The 22,307-nt window shown below is 26.6% G+C and overlaps 1 long non-coding RNA gene across 3 annotated transcripts; it reads right to left on the bottom strand.

The window, feature by feature from the left end:
- Positions 1 to 2,258: 2,258 nt before the first annotated feature.
- LOC141046153 (uncharacterized) lies at positions 2,259 to 5,680 on the bottom strand. Of its 3 annotated transcripts, XR_016506268.1 has the most exons (5): positions 4,780 to 5,680; positions 4,593 to 4,653; positions 4,222 to 4,258; positions 4,039 to 4,129; positions 2,259 to 3,198 (listed from the first exon to the last, which is right to left on the bottom strand). It is a non-coding gene; the product is annotated as an uncharacterized LOC141046153 (long non-coding RNA). The 3 variants fall into 3 exon arrangements; XR_012218876.2 differs by lacking the exon at positions 2,259 to 3,198 and having other exon boundaries at positions 3,954 to 4,145; XR_012218875.2 differs by lacking the exon at positions 2,259 to 3,198 and having other exon boundaries at positions 3,954 to 4,129.
- Positions 5,681 to 22,307: the final 16,627 nt, after the last annotated feature.

Below are 22,307 nucleotides of genomic sequence, written 5' to 3'. Positions count from 1 at the left end.
ATTCTGTACTTCCACCAAACGTCGACCATACGAATATGGAAGCATGAAGGAACTCGCTCATGTAGCTAAAGAATACAAAAATGTAGGTAAAGAATAGAGGCTTCAGTTGGATTTGCACCGCTAGATATTTATTCCCACATCTTTGCATGCAAAGGTGTGCATTTAATGCGTTGAGGTACAACAATCATTTTACATGGAAAAACTGCAAAGAGCAAAGAGATGCAATTGGGGGATTAGAATAACACACATTTCTGTGGATGTTTGTCCTGTGAAAAGCATCGCCACCATGAATTTGCAGCTGGGGATTGTGCGGAGGGACCCATCGCAGGCCCAGGCAGAGCCATCACTGCAACAGTATTCGTCATGTTGCAGGATTCACCGGAGCTCTAGACTCTTCCAATCACATCCAGAGGAAAAGGACTTGAGGTCACATGCGAGGAAGAAAGGAAGCTAGAGCAGAGAAAAGGAGAAAAGCTCGAGAGCTAGAGAGGGTGAGAGATCCACCCGAGCTTGAGCTGAGCTGGGCACGTGAACCTTGCAACTGAGAGAGGAGAGGAAGAACAAAAGAGGCTGAAAACACATCCGCTGGGACGATGCACGCAGCTCGATGCAATCCTATCGCCGTGTATTCGGTGAATACATGCCCTTCACAAAGAGACAAAAGACTGTATGAGATCATCCAGATAACGAGATTCTTAAACATTATGTCAAGATGTGAGACACGCTAGATAATAAAAATAAAATTAAAAAAATAAAAAAACTTCCAGGAAAGAATTCGATGCAGTGTGGTTGGGCGTAACGTGGACATCAGCCATCTGTAGCCGGACCCCGAGGGGTGAGGTTGTGGCTGGGTTACCCCTCGTCGAGGATTGTGGAAGGAGACTGTGTTGCGAGGAACCCATGTAATCCTCATGAGCCCTGACATTCACAAATGGCTGGTTTTCTGTTATGCTACTTTGTACCTCGATGATCACATTATTAAAGTTTGGAAGGGGGAATTTCTGTACATCTACACCGCAGCTTTAGATGTCATGGATTGATATGGCACTCAGACTGGGTCGCCCACAATCTCAGAGGACTACAGTGTATCGAGACTATTGGTGTAGCTACACGTCGTGTAGATACATTCCAGACCGAATCTATACCTTACACGAAGTTGTCTGATTGACCCTTCAGCACATTGTTAGACTTTCCCTGCTGCAAGGTCTTGGCTGCAGGCCGGCAGATGAGATGTACTTAATAGTGGCCGGGAGCCGTTCTCCACCAGACTTGCTCATGTTCCAACAAGATAATCCATAGCTGATGTTGTTATTATTGTTACGGGCATTCGTGTGCTGGTGAACTCCTTCATGCACAAGTGCGGCTCTTCGCGCACCAGCTTTAAGGGGTTCACTGGTATATGAATGCACATGGCATGATCTGATCACGGGAGTCACACGCCACTGCCTCCATGATGGCCTCACATCAAACAAATCAAGAGATCATCGGTTTGAGTGCTACTGGATGAGGTTGGAAGGGTGTTTTCATGGACCTTGAGTGTCTTGTTTGTTAGTCGTTTGGCTTAGAGTCCGACCGTTGAGAGCTAGTAGGTGGTAGCGGGAAAAGATTGGTGATTTCGAAACCTTGCAGAACCAGTCACTGGACACTGTAGTCTTACACATTGCTCAGATGCTCTTCATTAGGACTCAACGTAGCTATTGCCAATTAAGCGAGCTGCACTGCCTTTTATCTGAATGTTTCGGAGAAGTGATTAGGTACCCGATTCCTAATTGCAAACAGTTGCCGAAGCGCACTAACTGAGGCTTGTCGCAAGTGAAGCACGTGATTTGGTCTTCAACGTTCAGAGCTGCGATTTTTTGATATCACCGTGAGGAACACTTTAGAATCGGTGAGTCAAGCTGCTCTTCAGACACTCAGAGACTGCTCCACATACCAGTTACAAGCTTGTTGTATACGAAGATCCATAATTACAGGTTGCACGACAAGAAAAAAACTTCCAAAAGTCTCACGAGTGAATGTCTGAATTTCAAGGAGGGTGTTCGATTACAGTTCCACACAGCGGATGAGAACAAGTCAATGGGTTCCTGGTTGCAAATCTTTTCACAACTTTGTTTCTGTACTCATTCATTAAATGATTCATTGATCAAATATTCATTTTCTCATTAAATTTTATTTACCGCAAGATATTCCCTCGTTCAATTTTCTATGATCAAACATTCATTTTCTCATAATTCTTATTTATAAGGGGGCAAAGGAGAGAATCCATTGACACATGTTTCACGTCCTTCAAAGCTTACGTGGAGCTAAAGTCACTTGACGCTGCACCCGTGAACAGGAGCTTGTGAGACCCCTCGACATCTGCTCCTTTTAAGAAATCCAGATAATCTTGTACGAAGATTGGGGTGGTACACAGTAAGCACCCAAGTCACCACCACCACCATCACCACGGTGTGCACAAGTCAGGAACCTCCTTGTTAATGATCCCCATTTCGATCCAACACATTCACAAGAAGATGAGTCGAGAGACAGCCACCGACTGCTGTCGCGGTTTCAGAACCGACAGTTCTAATTCATCTCCGTAGCATGTCTTATCGTGAACCAATCCGCCATAATCCATGAAGGAGGTGTTATCGATGCAGAGCTCATACTCGTTCGACATTTTTTTTTAATAATTTAATAATTTACTTTTTATTTTTATTTTTAATTTGTTTCAACCAAATTTTGATATAGCATCAGGTGTGGGTCCAGGCTTCGCCACTAGCCACTCAAACAACGTGGGTCGCTGCAGTTCATGTACTACCCTACAACGACGTGCGTTCTGACCTCAGGCGGTACAACCCATAGATCCAATCAAAAAAACTAGAAATGTCTGATCCGTTGCAGCAGTGCGATCGACTTCACTGGAGAGCCCGTTTACGTGACGATTACTGCAAACTTAAGTTATCGACGAGCAAAGGTTAGAGTCCTGCTGCTTAACAGCTATGGTACCAACCACCGAATCTTATAGCAGCAACAGCAGGCTCATGGCACCTTCACCCATGAAGACCATCATCCACCACCGCTGCACGATTTGTCTCTAGCTCTCTCGCTCTCTTTCATCGTCTTCAACTCACATGTCGTCTTTACGGCAACTCTTCGTGGAAGTCATTGCTGCCCTTGCCGATCGTCAAACTATGCACCTATCATCATCGCCCATCACTGTAGGAACTAAACGCTCATCATATCTTAATACGCTTTTCATGTCACATTTTGTCATATTATCATGTCATATTATTAAATGTGCATTCTATTTCATCTTTTCTTTTTAGAATCTTAAATACAAAATAAAATAGGGCTTTTTAATTGTAATGAACAAAGGATTTAAAAGTTTTCTATTCATCTTTTCTATTAATAGAAAGTATTAAAGGCAATTTTTTATAATAAGGAGATAATTATTCATAATAATACCAATAATATGAAAGGAAAATAAAATATCAAAAAGATAACCTAATTACTTAGAATTTAAAATATCAATTTATATGCTGAATATAAAATTACTTAAAATTGAAAATTAAATAAATTATTAATCCCAAATAGCTTCACATTTTTTTTATTACAATCATTACTTCCATATCTTTCAGTAAATATCTAATAATTAAAAAATTATTATAAAATAAATTTTCTTATGATTATGTTTATTCTATTAATTATTTATCTTACAAAGTATATTAATACTTAATTTAATGTAGACATGTTTTTTAACCTAAGATTTTTAAGATGGCAATTACATTACATAAATTTCAAAGTATAAATAATTTAGAGATGAGATTATTATTTGTATAAATAGTGCCACAAAATTTTTAACTTTCAGATTTGAACTCACATTCATCGAAGATTATTTCATTCACTAACTTCTTAACTTGTATAAATCTCAATATTTTATTTCAATGCAAATGGAAAAATGTCACTGATAAATTGATTCTATAAATGGTTTCAAAATATTTTTTTTGAATTTTTATTAATCAATAATAAAAAAAAATTAACATCTAAAGTTCTTACATTTCTATTGAAAACTATAACAACTCTTACTGTTTCATGATTGTTGTTGATTTTCATACCACCACTCTCTGTGTTTGAAACAGAAGACCACCTGCATGTTCACACAACTGAATAATCAACAACATAGGAAGCTTTTCGAAAGAAGTTGCAAGTAATCTGCAAGCACATAAAGCATGGTTGTACCTAGATACTGAGGGTCACAGGCCACAGGTCGTACAGCCTGGAAACAATTAAGCCAAAAAAATAAATAAATAAATAAAAATCAACAACGTGCACAGCATTGTACATGGCTTGAGCTCATTTGGTATTCACAGGGCAAAAGGTGCAAAGCGCTCAAAAAACAATTAAGCCAAAAAAATTGAAAAAAATAAAAATAAAAATAAAATCAACAACAGAACAATTATAAGAGCTTGGGCAGTTTTAGACCCCCCTCCAAAAACTATTGAACCCAGCTTTGCTCAAGAATTTTAAGAATTTCAATAATTTCATTCTTATCGCCCAATCAGCCACAGTAGAACAGTATACATATCCTTGAGCAAAAGTAAGAAGTTTACCATGCCCTGCCCATCTCTTTGTAGCTGAGAGAGATGTTCTGACACCTTAATTTTCTTTGACCTTCAATCACCAACATTTTTCTACTTAAAAAAGAAAATCGTTTGATAAAGAGGCTAATTTTTCAAGATGTCATTTCAACAAAGATGCTACATGCCACACTCTGAAGATTTAAGAGTGTGAAACTACCTGGTCTGTGAGGAACTCTCCAACAAAATTGGTCATTTGAAGATCATTGGCATCAGCAGCAACTTGGCAAAGTCATAGATATGGAAGTTGTTAATAATCTTTTAGTAAAGCATAATAATCATGGTTGATTCTACTAAAATAATAGAATAATCATAGCTTTACAATAAAGTTCCATTGTAAATGTAAAAAAGAAAACCTATATCTAAGAATCTAAACAAAAAATTTACTTGATGGAATTACTGAGCTTACAAATACACACATCCCTCTCTTTCCAAATATTTACTTATATAGGGAAATATCATAGTTTCAACTTGGTCTTTAGACATAAGATTATAAAAAAACAACAAATAATGTCATATTATTTGAAATCTGCTTCAGAATGAATTAGACATCTGGCTATAGAAAAAAAAAATGGAACTAACAATAAGATGATCCTAACAACTTTAATAGAATCCTTAACAAACTCTAATTAAATTAAAACAATGTTAATCAATCTTTAATTAATTCCAAAAGAAGTTTTAAGAACTTAAGTAAAAAAATAAATAATAAATCAATCTTAATAAAATATATATAATATAAAAATCTTAAAGAAATATCAAATATAGATACCTTAATTTAATTCTAATAAAATCCTAATGTAATCTTCAACAAATCCTAATAAAATCCAAAACAAATCTTAAAAAAAACTTAAATCAAATCTTAATCAAATCCTAATCAAATCTAAGTAAATCCTAAATCCTAACTAAATCCTAATCAAAGCCTAAATCCTAATCAAATCCTAAATTCTAGATTAATTCTAATCAAATCCTGGAAAAATCCAAAACTCTAATTAAATCCTAAACAAATCATAAATCCTAATCTTTGACCAAATTCTAAACCAAATCCTAAAAACATTCTAGATCCTAAATCAACTCTAATAAATCTTTAATCAAATCCTAAATATTAAAAAAATTCTTATCAAATCCTACAATAAATTAAAATTTAATTACTTTTCCTAATTATAAAATTATTCAAGTCTAAATTAATCTCAATAATTTTTGCTTTAATTAAATAGATAAATATTGCTAGATTGTGAAATCTATCACTAATCCTAAATTTTAATTATCTAAAATCATAACCCACAAAAACTCATGTATTCTTTAATCTAATTGCTTAATTGACTTCAAATTTTTTACACACATCTATAATAAGTACAAAAAAAACTACTAAATTTTTACCTATATGTATACTATGAAATTCAAAAAATCCTCAAATTTGTGAATATTTTTTTATTTCTCAAAATCTAAATCCACTTAGTACATCACTAATTTTGAAAATCCCTCAAAATTTCAATATTAAACTATATGATACAAAATTAACTTTCAAAAATCTCTTTTTTAATCTGCTCTTAAGTCTTACTCTTTGATTTGTAAAAAAATCCTAGAAATAGCATAGATACTTGATTTTGTGCCTTAGGGTCTGATTTTGATCCTTATTATGTAGCTTTGATAAACAATTGAGTTGTTTACAAAGAGTTAATATATATATATATATATATATATATATTTCCACCTAATGGCCATGTTGCTATATAACATCCATCTTTCTTATTCTTTTGTATCTTTTGGCATGTACTAGTAATTCTTCAATGTGTTGATGTATGATGTTTTTCATCTTGGTCAAATTCTTAATATTAAATTTACTCCTGTACTTCCATTTTAGTGTCACTTAATAGATTTTGATTTTCACCAAAATATGTACAAACACCTCTTTGTCTAAATAATTTGATTCACTTCTTTATTATAGATGTCTTCAATTTTGTTCCATCAAGTCCTTGTAACTTGTATGTACCATTGTCATAGACTTCTATAATAACAAATAATCCAAAATAATGCTTAATTTTTTTTTGTAATGTATTATATTGGTTATCCAAACTATTATCATAGACTAAGATCTAATCAACTTTTTCAATTGATTTAGGTCATAATTGATGTATTTTATCAAATCTTTCTTATTATTGTTCTTGCTTCTTTCAACCTTTCTATTGCTACTTCAATATCCTCAGGTCTTCTTTCTAATTATTGAATCCATAATGCTAAAAGCTCATCTCTATTAAAATCATCCTTTCAAGGCAACATTCTTCATGTATACATTATTTTTTTCTATTGGCATAATTGGCTTTTATCCATATACTAATTCAAAACTTGTACTATAAATTGTATAGTCTACCTATAATATAAATGGTAGTAGCTTAGATCACTAATGTACTTTTCCATTGCATGCCTTTACTAATGCCTTAACAATAGGTGAATGTCTACATTCACTCTTTTTATTACTTTCTAGATTATATGTTGTTGTCAAAGAAAGTATAATTTCCATCCTATTAAAGATTTTAGTTGCTTCTTTTGTATCTAATTCTCTTCTATCTACAGTGATTTTTTTAATACATCTATAGTAATAAACAATATCTTTTAATAAAAATCAACATATATTTTTACTATTTTTTGTTTTTAATGCTCATCCTTCAATTATGTTCGATAAATCTTCACATGCAAGTATCAAATACTTCATTTGTCCAAGTTCTATAGATATTGCTACTAAATCCACTATCCTTTTATAATGTAGTATTAGAAGCTAAGTTGAATGTAATTAATTTTAATATTGAATGTTAGAATAAAGTTGATAAATCTCACATGATCCTATATAATCTGCCAAATCTTTGTATATACCTTTCCATTTATATTTTTCCTTCAATTTAGTAAAAGTTTTTCAAATTCTATTATGTCTTATTTGTAAGTTTTTATGAAATTCCTTAATAAACTTTCTTTGAGCTTCTAAATCACATGTCACTTATTGTAGTATTTTTTTTTCTTCTTTGAATGCCTCTAAAAATATCTATAATATAAAAAAATATTCATAATTTTTCTTATAGATTTTTTTAAATTCTTGATTTATTCAACCTTCTTTTTGCTCTAATATAATTGAATAATTTCCATCATCTTTCTATTCACCTTTATATAAATTTCCTAAAAATATTTCTAAAGGTACATTTAAACATATATGTGAGTCCTACAAATTGATCTTAATTAGTAGATTAGTTAAAAATATAGTTTTAAGTCATTTAATTATAAAAATGTTAAGAGTAGAGAGTTTTTTTTGACTATTCAAGTATTTATTATAATTTAGAAGTATATATAAGTTGCAAAAGTATTATTAGAAGAAAAGTTATAAAAATGGAGTCTTAGTAAGTCTTGGAGGCAATTATCTTAGTTAGTTTAGCATTTTTCTTACTATTAAGTATTAAGAGTTAGTTATCGAAACCAATATCTTCATTGGCTCCTATCTACATGTATTACTTATAAAATCCTATCAATGATTAGTTAGTAGTTAGAAGAAGCATGAAAAAGAGCTTCATGTCTTTTTAGTTAATTATATAAAAAATAGGATTTTTAGTGGATTTAAATTGATTTTATTACTATAAAAAATCACCAAGATAGGAAAATATAGCCTCATATGGATATTAGTATTATAGAAATATTATAGGATTTTTTAGAATTTATTTAGAATTTATTTAGAAATTTTCATGAATTTTTAGAGAAAATTTCAAGACTTTGGTAAAATTGAGTTTTATCACCTTGAGAGCCATTATGAAGAAATGAAGCAAGATTTTGAAGACCATGCAAGGTTTTTTGAGTAATTGGGTGTTTTTGAATACCATGGTGAAGTCAAAAATGAAAAAAAAGTAGTTTTACTAGTAGAAAATAGGAGGACCAGCAGCTAGTATAGTCCTCGTAGGAAGAGAGGTGCACAATTCCCATATGGATTGTAGCACCTTGGATATAGGTAGGAAGATAAGACTAAGGCCTCAAGGTCTCTTCAAGGAGGAGCATAAACTACTTTTGAACCGTGGTGAGGCTCAAACTCCTGATTTCGTAAGCAAGTTATCCTTGAGGTAAAAATTATTCACTTAACTTTTCTATTATTTGCATTCTATCTTTAATCTATCATAACTTATTCATAGTAACTTCGAATTACATGATTTTTATGTCATTGGAAAGATAAAAAAATTATCTATCTAAAAATATATTTTTTACTTTTTACTTTTTACTGGATGAAAATCCAGTAAACGGACTGTGACTTCGTTTTGGATGTTGTGATTACTTGATTTCATCTCTTTTACTTATATTGTGGTTGTTCCTCCTTGGTCTTTTGCCAATTGCTTACTTCACTTCACACCATCAATTACGAGCAATTCTTAATTGAGGCCATCTTATAATTGGGGTTGAAGAGTGATATTTATCATGTAATAAATGCTTATCATGTTGTAAAAGCATTTATTTAAAACATCTCTATTCATCTCTTGTCAAAAAATTCTCACACCTAATTTTTAAATTATTTAATATCATGACCTATTTTCCTTGGATCTCTTAAATTGGATTGCATAGAAGCCTTTTCAAACCTTTCTTCAAAATCCAATAGTGATAGCAATGCCATTGGTTTAACTTTCTTTGCAATGGTCTTATATTTTTTATTCATTTTTACTTCACATTTATCTATATATTATTTTATTCTATTATAAAATTACTTAGAATACACAGTTATTATTTTATCACTATCTTCAAAATCTAAATCTAATAATATTTATAAATTATCCATAAAATTACCAATGCAAGATTCTTCAAATATCTCTAATATGCATTCATTTTCATCAAACATTCTACATTTCTTTTACTCATGTTCCATATTTTTGATATTTTTTTTCTATCCTTCCAAAATTATTTATATTTTTAAATAAAATATATCCATCTCTTAATAATTCTATTATGGCTTCATTTATTCTACTAGATGGAAAGCTATTACCTCTTTTACCATTGCAACTCCACTTTATAATAGTCTCGAGTAAAAATCTTTTAAGTTTTCAAGATCTTTAAACTCTTTGTATATCCTTGGCAAAAGATGTTCTCTCAAATTATCTTGATTTCTTTTATGATTTGTATAAATTGTTAAAAATTACACTACCTTCTTACCATCTTAACTTCTTATCTTTGCATAAGCCAAACCATCATCCATAACCTTTGCTTCTATTTATATGATTATAATATATGATTATTTTAATATAATAAGATATGTAAATATATCTTAAACAAAGAAATATTATTCATGAATAATATTTCTTATTGTCACTTTAATATTTGAATAAGCTTCATAAACATTTCACTCTAAATTATTTATAGATCTTATCATCTACCTATATTCAGTATCAATAGGTCATTTTTCTTTTTTATGCAACTCTTTTGATATCAAATTGATTTTAGAACCATGATCAATTAATGCTAAAATTGGTTCTTCTAACTCTCCTAATTTTATTAAGGTTTTTGTAGTAGCCTTTATTCAATGATTTCAAAAATAATGATCAGAGGCTTGAATCACATCTTCTTCTTTTATAAATCAAACTCATAATACATCTCCAAAATTTTGCATTTCATCTTCTTCATTTATATTGCTTTTCATTGTCTTTTCTCTTTGTGCATTTGATGTCATAGTATCTCCTAAAGATTATCTTTTTTCTTTATTGTGTCAATAAAATTTTTATAAAATTCATACTTTGAAATCTCTAGAATTTTATTAATTATAAATTCAAACTTTCTATATGAAATCTATTATTTTAATATCTTCTTCAAATCTTTTGCAACCTTAGTATGTAATTATAATTTTTAGGTAAAAATCTTTATTTATTCTTTCACAATTTTTTTCTTTTGTAGAAATATTTTTTATTTCCTCTTCATACATAGAAATTTTTTATTATTGTGATTTCTCTCTTTTTATAGTTTTTTTTATGGTCCTTCATTATTTTTATTTTTTTTATTTTTCTTCTATTAATGCTTCATGTTGATTCCTTACAATATGAACATGAATCAATAATCCATCTATTGGATCATCCCACTTAATAATTTACCAAATATTATTACCAATACATTTTAAATCATTTTTGGTAAATTATTTTTTCAACATAGTTCATAACACTTGACCACAAAGAATTAGATTTTCCTAAAAATTGAAGATTTATATTTAAACATTTGCTAGAATTTTCTCCTATTCAATATGTAGATGCTTTATTGTTTGAGATTTTAAATGCCTCTTTTATAAGCACTTTTATTCCCTACTTTTCAAAATTTGTCTCCAAGTTATTTCCATTCTCTTTTAAGTGTATTATACCATCTTTAAAAAAAAATAATTCTTTTGTATAATTCTTCTATAAAATCTTTACATTTTCTTCTTAAATGATCTATGCTATTGCACCACATGCACATATGTACTACACCTTCCATTGGTCCCAATTTTTATCTTATTAATATTTTTGATGATTGACTCTTTTTCTGAAGTTTTGCAAATTTTATTTATAAATCTCTCATCTCACAAATGATTTCATCAATTTCCATTTCTTCTTTCTTTGATGCAACTATTGAAGGTTGAATCATAGACATAGGATGGTTAATAGATATTTTTATCTTAGATATTTGCAATGGTCTTTGAATACCCATCTTATTTTTTTTATTTTTTTATTTTTTTTGCAAGAAATCCTATTGCCTCTTCTACTTTCTTCAAATTTATTTTCAATCCTTCTTCTTCTTCTTCATCTTCTTCTTCTTTATCTTTAAGCAAAATTTTCAAATTTTCTTGCATTTTTCCATGAACCACTTGAAGAAATAGCTCCACTTTGGTTAGATCTAATAATTATATATATATATTTTTTTTGATAAATGAGTACATTATATTCCAAACTCTTCTAATAATTTTTTTGCTTAAAGATCCTTCTTAGGACTTTCAATCCACTCAAAAAAATGACTTCTTTATAATCAAATCATAATCTTTTAAGAAAAACTTATCCTTCAATGTTTGAGGAAATTTCTCCGATGAACCTCTAAAATATCCTATAATAGACTTTATATGATTTTTTATTTTTAATGTAGAGGCTAATTCAAATAATTAAATCATCTCCTTTTCAAAAACATACTTCAACTCCATTTATTCAATATAACACCTTAAATACTTTGTAATATCTTTTCATTCAAATTGACCAATCTTATCCACAACCACTTATAATGCTTTGTTTGCTATACCTTCTTTGCAATCTTTAACTTGTTATGGTTGTATGAATAGAACAAAAGCCTCGAACATGCTAGCAAAATTGGGATCAAAATACATACCTTGTCCTCTACTTGTAGCTCCACTTCTAATTCCACTTAAAGCACTAATTAAAGTACCATCAAAAGCGCTTTCTTCTTTTCTCTTACCTTCCTTCTTTATAATCAAAATAAACCAAAAAATTCAAAACTACTTCTATCTCAAGTTCTTTAAGTTGAGTTCACCAAATTATGTTGTATTATATGAAGTCTACTTGAAAATGTATTGGACACTTAACTATAGAAGAAAAAATAGAACTTGCAATAAGAAGACCCTAATAACTCTAATAGAATTCTAAACAAAATCAAATTAAATTATAACAATGTTAATCAATTTTTAATTAAATCCAAAAGAAATTTTAAGAATTTACAAAAGAAACATAAAGAAATAATAAATTAACTTCAATGAAATATACATAATATAAAAATCTTAAAAAAATATTAAGAATATATATCTTAATTTAATTTTAATCAAATCCTAATATAATCTTTAATAAATTCTAAAAAAACTCTAAACCAATCTTAATCAAATTTTAATTCAAAATTTAATAAAATCTTGATGAAAACCTATCCAAACCTTAATAAAATCCTAATTAAATCCTAAATCCTAATCAAATCCTTCTTTGACTTGATGGTTGATCTTTTAACAAAGATTTCTTGTTATTAAAAAATTTCGTTGTTATAAAATTTTGATTGTATATATATATTCAAGTCTAAATTTTTTTCACTAATTTTTTCTTCAATTAAATTAGCAAATATTATCAGATTGCAAAATCTCTCATTAATCCTAAATTTCAATTATCTAAGTGTATAATCCATAAAAACTCTTGTATTCTTTAATCTAAACACTTGATTGACCTCAAATTTCTCACATACATTTATAACAAGCACAACAACAAACTATCAATTTTTTATCCATACATATTCTTCAAAATTCTTCAAAATTTCAAATTTATAAACATATTTTTATTTCTCAAAATCTAAATCTATTCAATACACCATTGTTATGCAAATATATATGCATACAATATAGAAAGATGCAATACACTATAGGGACTAGAATAAAGGTGTGTAAATGGATTATATACTATTTATAAGAATTTTAGAAGTAAAGAAAAAATAAGTATACATAGATTGATTCTAATTGTATCTAGAGCTATTATAAAAGCTATTAAAAGTCTTATTATTATTAGAAGTTAATAGAAGCATCTACATAGATTATGGGGCTGTGACGACCTATGTCATATTTTATGAATTTGCTTGAGAATGCACTAAGCACCTAGTTGTAAAAGCTAAAATAGAACTTATAATAAGAAGATCATAACAACTCTAATAGAATCCTAAACAAAATTTAATAAAAATCATAAAAATGCTAATCAATCTTTAAATAAACTTCAAAAGAAGACTTAAAGAAATTACAAAAAAACATAAAACAATCATAAATTAATCTTTAAAAAATTGTATAATAAAAATATCAAAAACAAATATCAAAAAAATAATTAAAAATAATAAAAATAGAAATTTTAATTGAATCTTAATCAATCTCTATTATAATCTTCAAAAAATCTTTAAAGAATCTTAACCAAATCCAAAAAAATCCTAATAAAATTCTAAATCTTAATTCTAAATCAAATCTTAATAAAATCTTAATCAAATCCTAGATCGAATTTTAATAAAATCCTAATAAAATCCTAAACCTTAATTAAATCCTATTCAAAACTTAAATCCTAATCAAATCGTAATTAAATTCTAAATTCTAATGAAATCCTTAAAATATCCAAAATAAGTTTTTAAAAATTCTAAATAAATATTAATCAATTATTATAGTTATTTTGAAACTTCAATAAATATTAATCAAATTATTGATCCAAATTAAAATTTCATCTAAACTTTAATCTACAAGTAATTTACAATTATACAAAATTTGAGAAAAGCTCTCAAAACTTCTCAGCTATTAGTTGCCTTCCCTTTCCAACTTGAATGTTAATTTCTTAATAAATATTTTTTCTTGTTAAAACATTCAATTTCTCCAAAAATTGGCTAATGTGTACACATTTAAGTCTATTTTTTTTTTTTTAATTTTTGCTTTAATTAAACTAACAGATGTTGTAAAATCACAAAAATCTTTATTAATATATAATTTTAATTATTCAAGATTATAATCTACAAAAATTCTTATAACCTTCAATCTAACTACTTGATTAATATAAAATCTCTTAAATACATTTATTATAAGTACACTAACTAATTGAAAAAATTTCACCTATAAATATATTGTAAAATTCACAAAATTGTCAAATTTATGAATTTCTTTTTATTTCATAAAATCCAAATCTACAAAAGATATGTCACTTTTAAAAGCTATCAAAACCTCAATAAACCTTCAAATCACATGAAAATAACTTTCAAAAGTCTTTTCACAATTCTATTTCCAAACTTTATTCTTTAATTGACTAAAGAACCCCAGAGTCACTATGGGTGCATAGTTTTGTGTCTTGGGATTTGATTTCAACCTTGATTTACAATCAATTCTCTCCAAGTATCAATTTTTTATATTTTGAGGTAATTTTTGCTATAACTTATTTTTAATCTTTTCTTAAATATGTCTATATCAATTAATTTTTTTTACTAACTTTGATTTGGCTCATTTATGCTTCTATATAGTAAATAGAAGTCTCTTCTATAAAAAAATAAAATTAAGATTAAAGTTTTTACTACCTTGCTATGATTTATTTTTATTTTTTTACTATATATTTTTACTAGGCTCTTCTATAATAAAATAATTTCTTTCATCTTTCACCTAATGGCCGTATTACTATACAATATTGATAAAAAGTCTCTTGTTTTTTAATAGTATCTTTTCAAAAATTGGTGGAAGTGTTAAATATGCAGATTTTGATTTTTGGTGAATAAAAGGTTGAGTTAACTTTGCTTTTTTGCTTTACTTTTGACTGATATAATGAAGCATGCAATCAATCAATTATAACAGATTTTGATTTTTGGTGAATAGAATATATTTTTATATTTATATATAAATATATTAATATCAAAGTATGTATATATATATTTATTTATTTTTACACATATATATATTAATATAAATATACTCTTTTAATTTATAATATCAATAGATGAAAATATTATAAGATATGTAAAAAATATCAGCTAAGAAACAAAAAAATTCAACCTACGACCTACCTCCATTTCAACAAAGATTATGAAGTAAATCAAAGATATTAATTAAGAAATATCAATTAATTGGAATTGATATAGTTGCAACATGAATTATAATTCTTTTTTTATCAAAGATGCTTTCTTGAGTGAATTAAGAGCAAGAATTTTAAGATAAATTATCCATAGAGAGTCTTATTTGGATCAAAATATATGAAAGAAATGTAATTTTAATTGCAAAAACAAGTATTTTTGATAAAAATCTTTATTTTTTGAAATACATTAAATTTATTTAATAGATAAAAGCACTTAAAGAAAGAATTTAGTTTAATATTTTGTTTTAAATAAGATATAAATATAAGTTAAAGACAATTTGAAGATAAGAAACTTAACTCAATTATAAAATATATATATTTATATATATTTTATACTATCTATATATGATTAGATTTTAAAAAATTATGATTAAAATTAATTTTTTATTTAAATATATAATTTTTAAAAATAATTATTATAAAAAATCATAGAAGATTATTATAATTATTTATAAAAACTTTAAGATTGTTAAAGTTTCTAAAAAGCTAAAAAGTATATACTTTTAATAAAAAATTTATACCAATTTTTAATATTTAATATATATAGATATATATATATATATATATATATATAGATATATATACATATTGAAGAGAATGATAAAGTGATCCAAATTTTTACTAAATTGACTTAGTTCTTCTTGTTCTCAATTCCTAATCTCTTGCCTTGACCTGACTATCTCCATTCCCAATCTCCATCTTCTATCTATGGGTTCTTTACCGAGCAGCTCAATTGAAATAGAAAAAGAGATGCTCTTTTGTTGGAACCTTAGAGTTCTTTCTATGCTCATGGATAGAAATTGCTTGTAGTACTTACATAGATGATTTTGCATTAATTTATTAGGGTGATAAAATCCGTGAAATTAGATTTGAATATGAGTTATTTTTGTAAATTAAAATAAATCCCTTTAAATTAGAAGCCTATAATAATTCATAATAATTTATTTATCTTCATATTTTAATAATTTTTTTATTAACATTTGATTTAATATCCAAAGAATTTAATAACATTCTAATTGTGAAATAAAATAAAACACTCTTGTAAGTAATTTCATCTAATTTACAACTACTAACTTATGAGTAATTAAATAAAAACTTCTTCTTATGTCTTATTAAGAAAAATTAATCTCTTAACAAATTAAGTTCATACTCAAACAATCACAACCTACCATATAAGCTATACAACAATATAAAAGCCACACATACTTAAGAAGAAATTATTTATTTTATTTTTATTATTTTTTTCTTTATATTTAATTTTCTAATGAAAATTCATCCAAATTTTAACTTTCATCAATAATAATTTTTCATCTATAAATAAATTTTCATCAATAAATAAAAAATCATCCAAATTTGATTAATTCTCATCTATAAAAATACATCCACTATTCCTTTAAATCATTGATTGAAATTCGTCCAAAGTGATTGATTTTTAGTCCTAATTATTTAATTTCTTTATTCTAATTATGCTAAAACTTGTATTCTATTGAATTTGTTATTTTTTCTAACTAGTAAGGATTTTGATGAAGGCCTTGGATCCTTTCAGCACTACTCCAATAGACCTTCTATTATCAAGGATGTTCAATTGTCTTGTCCTCACTTTTTGAAATGATTTCCAATTTTAGATGTATAATACTTTTGAAAAATTGAGATTGGTCTCAAATTTTGTTGGTATTGGATGTTTTGTTAAGATAATTCTCAAGATCAATAGTTTTTTTCTTCTATAATGCTTCCTACATAGAAAGAACACCTCATAAGATACAATTTCCATCACTTTCTTCCTACAACTTTAATGAATAAATCATCCTATTGCTAATACAAGCTACTCTATCATGAATTTTTAGGTGTTATCAGCTTATCATAATCAAACTACCATATCAAGTTCAATTTTTTCACAAGACCCTAACTTGTAAGCACCTATTACAACTACTTTATGCAATAAAGATGGAATTGAATACATAGGACAATAATTAACTCAAATGTTGGTCCAATTATAGAAGCCAAAGGTGACAAAATGTAGACCTTTAAAAAATAATAATAGCAAAATAATAATTTGGTTGAGGAAGACAATCACAAATAAACAAATCAATTGAATTAGATCTTTGCTTTAAAAATAAGCTTGCTTAATAAAATCTTGTTGTTTTTTGATATTATGTGAATTTAAAGCTCTCCTATTATACTTGGCACAAGCTTCTTCCACTAAAATTCTCCTTCATGCTTCAACAACTTGTGTTGCCTCTTCCTTCTAATTTATAGTTGGTAAGCTATAATTTCTATGACTTAATATCAATTGCAACCAATTCTAGTGCAAGACAATTTAAAGATTTGCCAATTTGATTACAAATTCATTAAAAAACTATTACTCAACAACTTAATCAGGGATCCAAATAGTTGACTTTCATAATAGCACCATTACTAGTAGTACTCTAAATTCATCAATACCTCCTTAGTAAATACCATTGTGTATAATTATTGACCTTTGGAATCATAATTGGAAATAAAAATTGATTAAGCTAATAATACTTATCACCAGAAGAAGTTGCAATATCAATGAGTAGCCTTTATTGCCACTACTTTAGTCCTTTATTTAAATAAGAACAATCGAATAATGATTTTAGTGGAAGAGAATACTTATGCATAGTACAAGGAAAGCTCTTGAAAAGTAGAAAACATTAAGCCTTCAATCAGCTCAATTTGTTATTACACAACTTTAGAATGTAGTTGATTTAACTACTGTCTTTTATACAACTAAAGAAAAATAAGAGTTGTCACCATCATAGTACAACTTATTACCAAGCTTCTAACCAAGGTGCCATCATTGTACTTTAATAAAGAAGAACCTTATAATATTGCTATAGCATTGTAGCCAATAACCAAAAAAAATACAAGCTACTTAATTTAATGTTGCAATTGAAAGATATCTAGGTTTTGATATAAGAAGGTATTAGAAATTGAAAATTTAGGATTGAATAGGATTTCTGTGATATCTAAAGATGTACTAATTGAATCAAGGTGAAATTTGGCATGGTATTAAAAGACTTTAAAAGCAAATTACATATTGATTTCGAATTAAAATTAATAATTAGAAAAGGAGAAATCACTATTGGAACAATTGTATCAACTTTCAAGTTGACAGTTAAGTGATATTAGTGTGGTTTTTGAGCTTTTTCTCACAATTTGTAAGTTAAATTAAGTTTAATTTTTAAAATCATATAGAAGATTTATAGTAGCATTTATATACAAAATTTTGTATTAAGTGGACAGTTAGATTAGGAGTTATAATTCACCAAAGTTCACTTATTAGAATTAGGACTTACAAAGAGAAATCAAAATTACCTAATTGTGAAAGTAATAAGGCAATTAGATTTTATATATGGTTGAGGTTACTAAGAAGAGTATTTTTGATCAATTATCTGAAAATACTGATTCTGATTATATTGCATAAATCCCAAGTCATGGATACAAATCTTAATTTTGAATAACAATTGCAAAGTCTTTACAAACCCTCTAAAAATAAGCCTTATACCTCTAGAATTAACTTAAAGCTAGTTTACTATTCTTAATTTATAATATTCAAATGTCCCTCTATTTTTTCCTAGGCAATCATTTCAGTAGCTAGAGGTCTAATTTTGATCATGTCTTACAAATGGTCAATCCATAGGTATCAATCTAATCTATCTTAATAATTTTTTAGTCCAATCCTATCTTCAACTTAATCCTAGTATCAATCATATTAATTATTTATCTCTTTTAATCTAGTTATATTAATTTATGGCCTTTCTAAAGTACTAAAAGAATTTCTATAGCCTAGAAGGTAAGTTTATTAATCAACCTTTAATCTACTAGCTATTAAGATAAGAAAATAAACTAAGAGGCTTTTATAAAATTCATCTTTAAATATCTTAAAATATTATTGAATCAAAATGATAAAATATTAATTAGAATTTTTATTTTATTTTATTTTTACCATATAATTGTATTATAATATGATAGTATCTCAAACTAATATCAACAAAGAGACTATCAAGATTTGAGGATAGCTTCTTACCTTCTATCTATTTTTTTTTTCTATTTTTTTCTATTTTTTTGAATTTATTACTTCAATTTTACATTCCACTCTTAATTAATAATGTATAAATTGATTTTTTTATATAAATTTTTTTTTTCAATTATTATGTTCATAAAAAATCTTATATGGTATTAGAAAAAAGCTTAGAAAATCGACAAGAGTTGCATTATTTGTTGAGAGTTAAAAAAATAGTTAATACTTTGTTTTCTAAGATAGTGTAACAAATAAGAAATTATGTCAAATTCTAGCAATCTTTTATAGGTTGGTGAGGCCAACAAGTTGATTGATAAAGATATCTTTTATATTAAAGTTCAAAGATGAAAACAATTTACAAGAAAAAAACTTGTCAGACCTCATAGTTGATAAACACACACCAAAAATATATTTATGTTTATATAATAAGGGTATATTATAAAAAATTAAATTAAAAAAAAATAAAGACAAAGGCAATAAAAATTTTAACTTTTGCTATAAAAGACTATTTGATAGATATGGTGAAAAAACATAAAGACTCAACAAATGCATGGAAGATACTTAAAGATGTATACAAAAGTAAAGAACTTACTGTAATATTAAATCTCAATCATAAACTATTAATCGTGAAGTATCAAAATTTTACCTCCATAGAAGAATTCTTGAAGAAAGCTTGTGAAATTAAATTGGCTTTGGCTTATATTTGGTGAGAAAATTCTATCCAAAACTCTTATATAAACCATTCTAAATAATTTGTTTCTTTTCTTCAATAACTTTGTATATAGTTTAATATCTATAAATCAATTTTTTAGCTTTGAAAATATTTTATTGACATTAATTACAAAAGCACATGGATTACGAATAAAAATTAATACTAATGAAAATTCTAAAAGTAAAGAATTATCAATACAAACTTTAAAAAATGAATTTAATATAAAAACTATAAAGATTAGAAAGAACTACTCATTTTACACAGAAAGATTTTTTTTATGAAAGGTCAAGGTACTACAAGAGATTATTGGATTGATAGAAATACAAGATTGACTTATTGTTATATTTGCAAGAAGCCAAATTATATGGCAAAAGATTGTAATTTTAAGAAATCACTACCAATTAGTAATAAACCTTTAGCAAGTATTATTGTAGCAAATAAATAATTATCTAATTTTGAACAAGAAAAAACTTTCAAAAAATCAAAGTCAATATAAACAAAATATTTAAGAAAAGAAAAAATGGTTTCAATTAGTATTTAGATAGTAGAGCTTCACAATATACAATAAAAAATAAGTTAGTATTAAGTCATCTCAAATCAATAAGTAAATTTTATAAGTCCAAAGTAGAAGGTCACAAACTATATATTACATTTGGACAAAGAATATTTTTTTATAAAAAGTGACAATAGAAAATCAAAAAAGATATTTGTACCATTCTTTAAAAAAGAGGTTATTATTAGTTGGCTTCTTTTTAGATAAAAAAAACATATATATTTTTTTTTCAATTAAAAAATACTAGATCATTGATAAATAAAAAAAAAAAAAAACAAAGTATAAATACAACAAGGTCTTAAGAACCAAGGAATAGTCTATATATTTAAACTAATTTCTATTAAAATTTAATTCTATTATTACAAAAAAACTAAATTATGGCATTAAAAATTTAGACATCTTATTTATTTTAGCTTCTAATAATTTTACACATACCAAGGAATAAAATATTTATCATCTATTAAAAATATTCCTAAAGAATAGTTGAGACAAGTACTAACTCTTTAATAAAATGGACTTTCCAAAAGATGCAACAAAATAATAATCAAGAAAGCAAGAAGCATGTTTTAAGAGAGCAAACTACTTTTGAGCTTATCGTCTAAAGCAATTAATACAAAAGAAATCTAATAAACTTATGTCCAACTAATGCTAACAATAAAAAGACACCTATAGAATTATACTACAAAAAAAAACTAGAAGCACAATATCTAAGAATATTTGAATGTATAACTTATTTTTATGTAACAAAGAAGCAACAATCAAAGTTTGATAGTAAAATAAAGAGATTCATCTTTGTTGGATATGATATCATAATAAAACTTGTTGAATTTATAATATTACAAGAAAAAAAATATATATAAGTAGAGATTTTATCTTTTATGAATAAAAAGTGAAATATCAACATCTTAATGGCAAAAGTGATGATATAAATTTCAAAGATATATTCTCTACGCTAACAAGTATTATTGAAGAAAATAAAATACCAATATAAGAAGAGAGAATTTGAATAAAATAAGAATCAATATGTTGAATCAAAAGATATACTTTATCATTTCCAAACTTCAATCTAAAAATAAGAGTATTTCTATACTATTAGAAGCCAATCAAAATTTTATGTTTTATAGTCACTAATATCTCTTTATTTTTCTTTCTAAGCCAACTTTTTATATAAAGAAGAATGGACATATATAAACAACCATCAATAAAATTTAGAAAGAATTAGCTTCTAAATATAGATATATATATATATATATATATATATATATATATTAAAATAGATCCTATTATCTATTTTAAAGTAGTTAAATATAGTAATTAAAAAGAAGCTATAAATTAAAAAGTTTATAGTATTAAAAAACATAAAATATGAATTTTTTTTTACTTTTCATCTAGAAAGAAGTCAATAATTGTTAAATAGATCTTTAAAAGAAAACAATATCTTTAGATATTAGTAAAAAATACATGACTTAAGTTGTAGCACAAGGATTTGAGCAATAAGAGAGAAAAAACTTCTTAAAGATATTAATTCTTGTCATACACCAAAATAATATAAAAACTATTATTGCCTTTGTAGCTTCTCAATAATGAAAATTGAAACAATATAATATTAAAATAATATTTTTGAATAAAATTTTAAAAGAATAAATATTCATAATTATTTTTTTTTAATTTTGAAGGATATAGAAGCAATAGATAGGTATACAAACTTAAAAAAGTACTACATGATCTTTAATAATCTCTTCAAGATTGGTATGAAAGAATTAACTAGCATCTATAAAATATAGGATTGAAC

Source organism: Physcomitrium patens, chromosome 14 (genome assembly GCF_059467195.1).
Source record: "Physcomitrium patens ecotype Gransden chromosome 14, ASM5946719v1, whole genome shotgun sequence".
NCBI classification, from domain to species: Eukaryota; Viridiplantae; Streptophyta; class Bryopsida; order Funariales; family Funariaceae; genus Physcomitrium; species Physcomitrium patens.
Note: the sequence above shows the minus strand (reverse complement) of the source record. Positions and strands in the feature narration are given on the sequence as shown.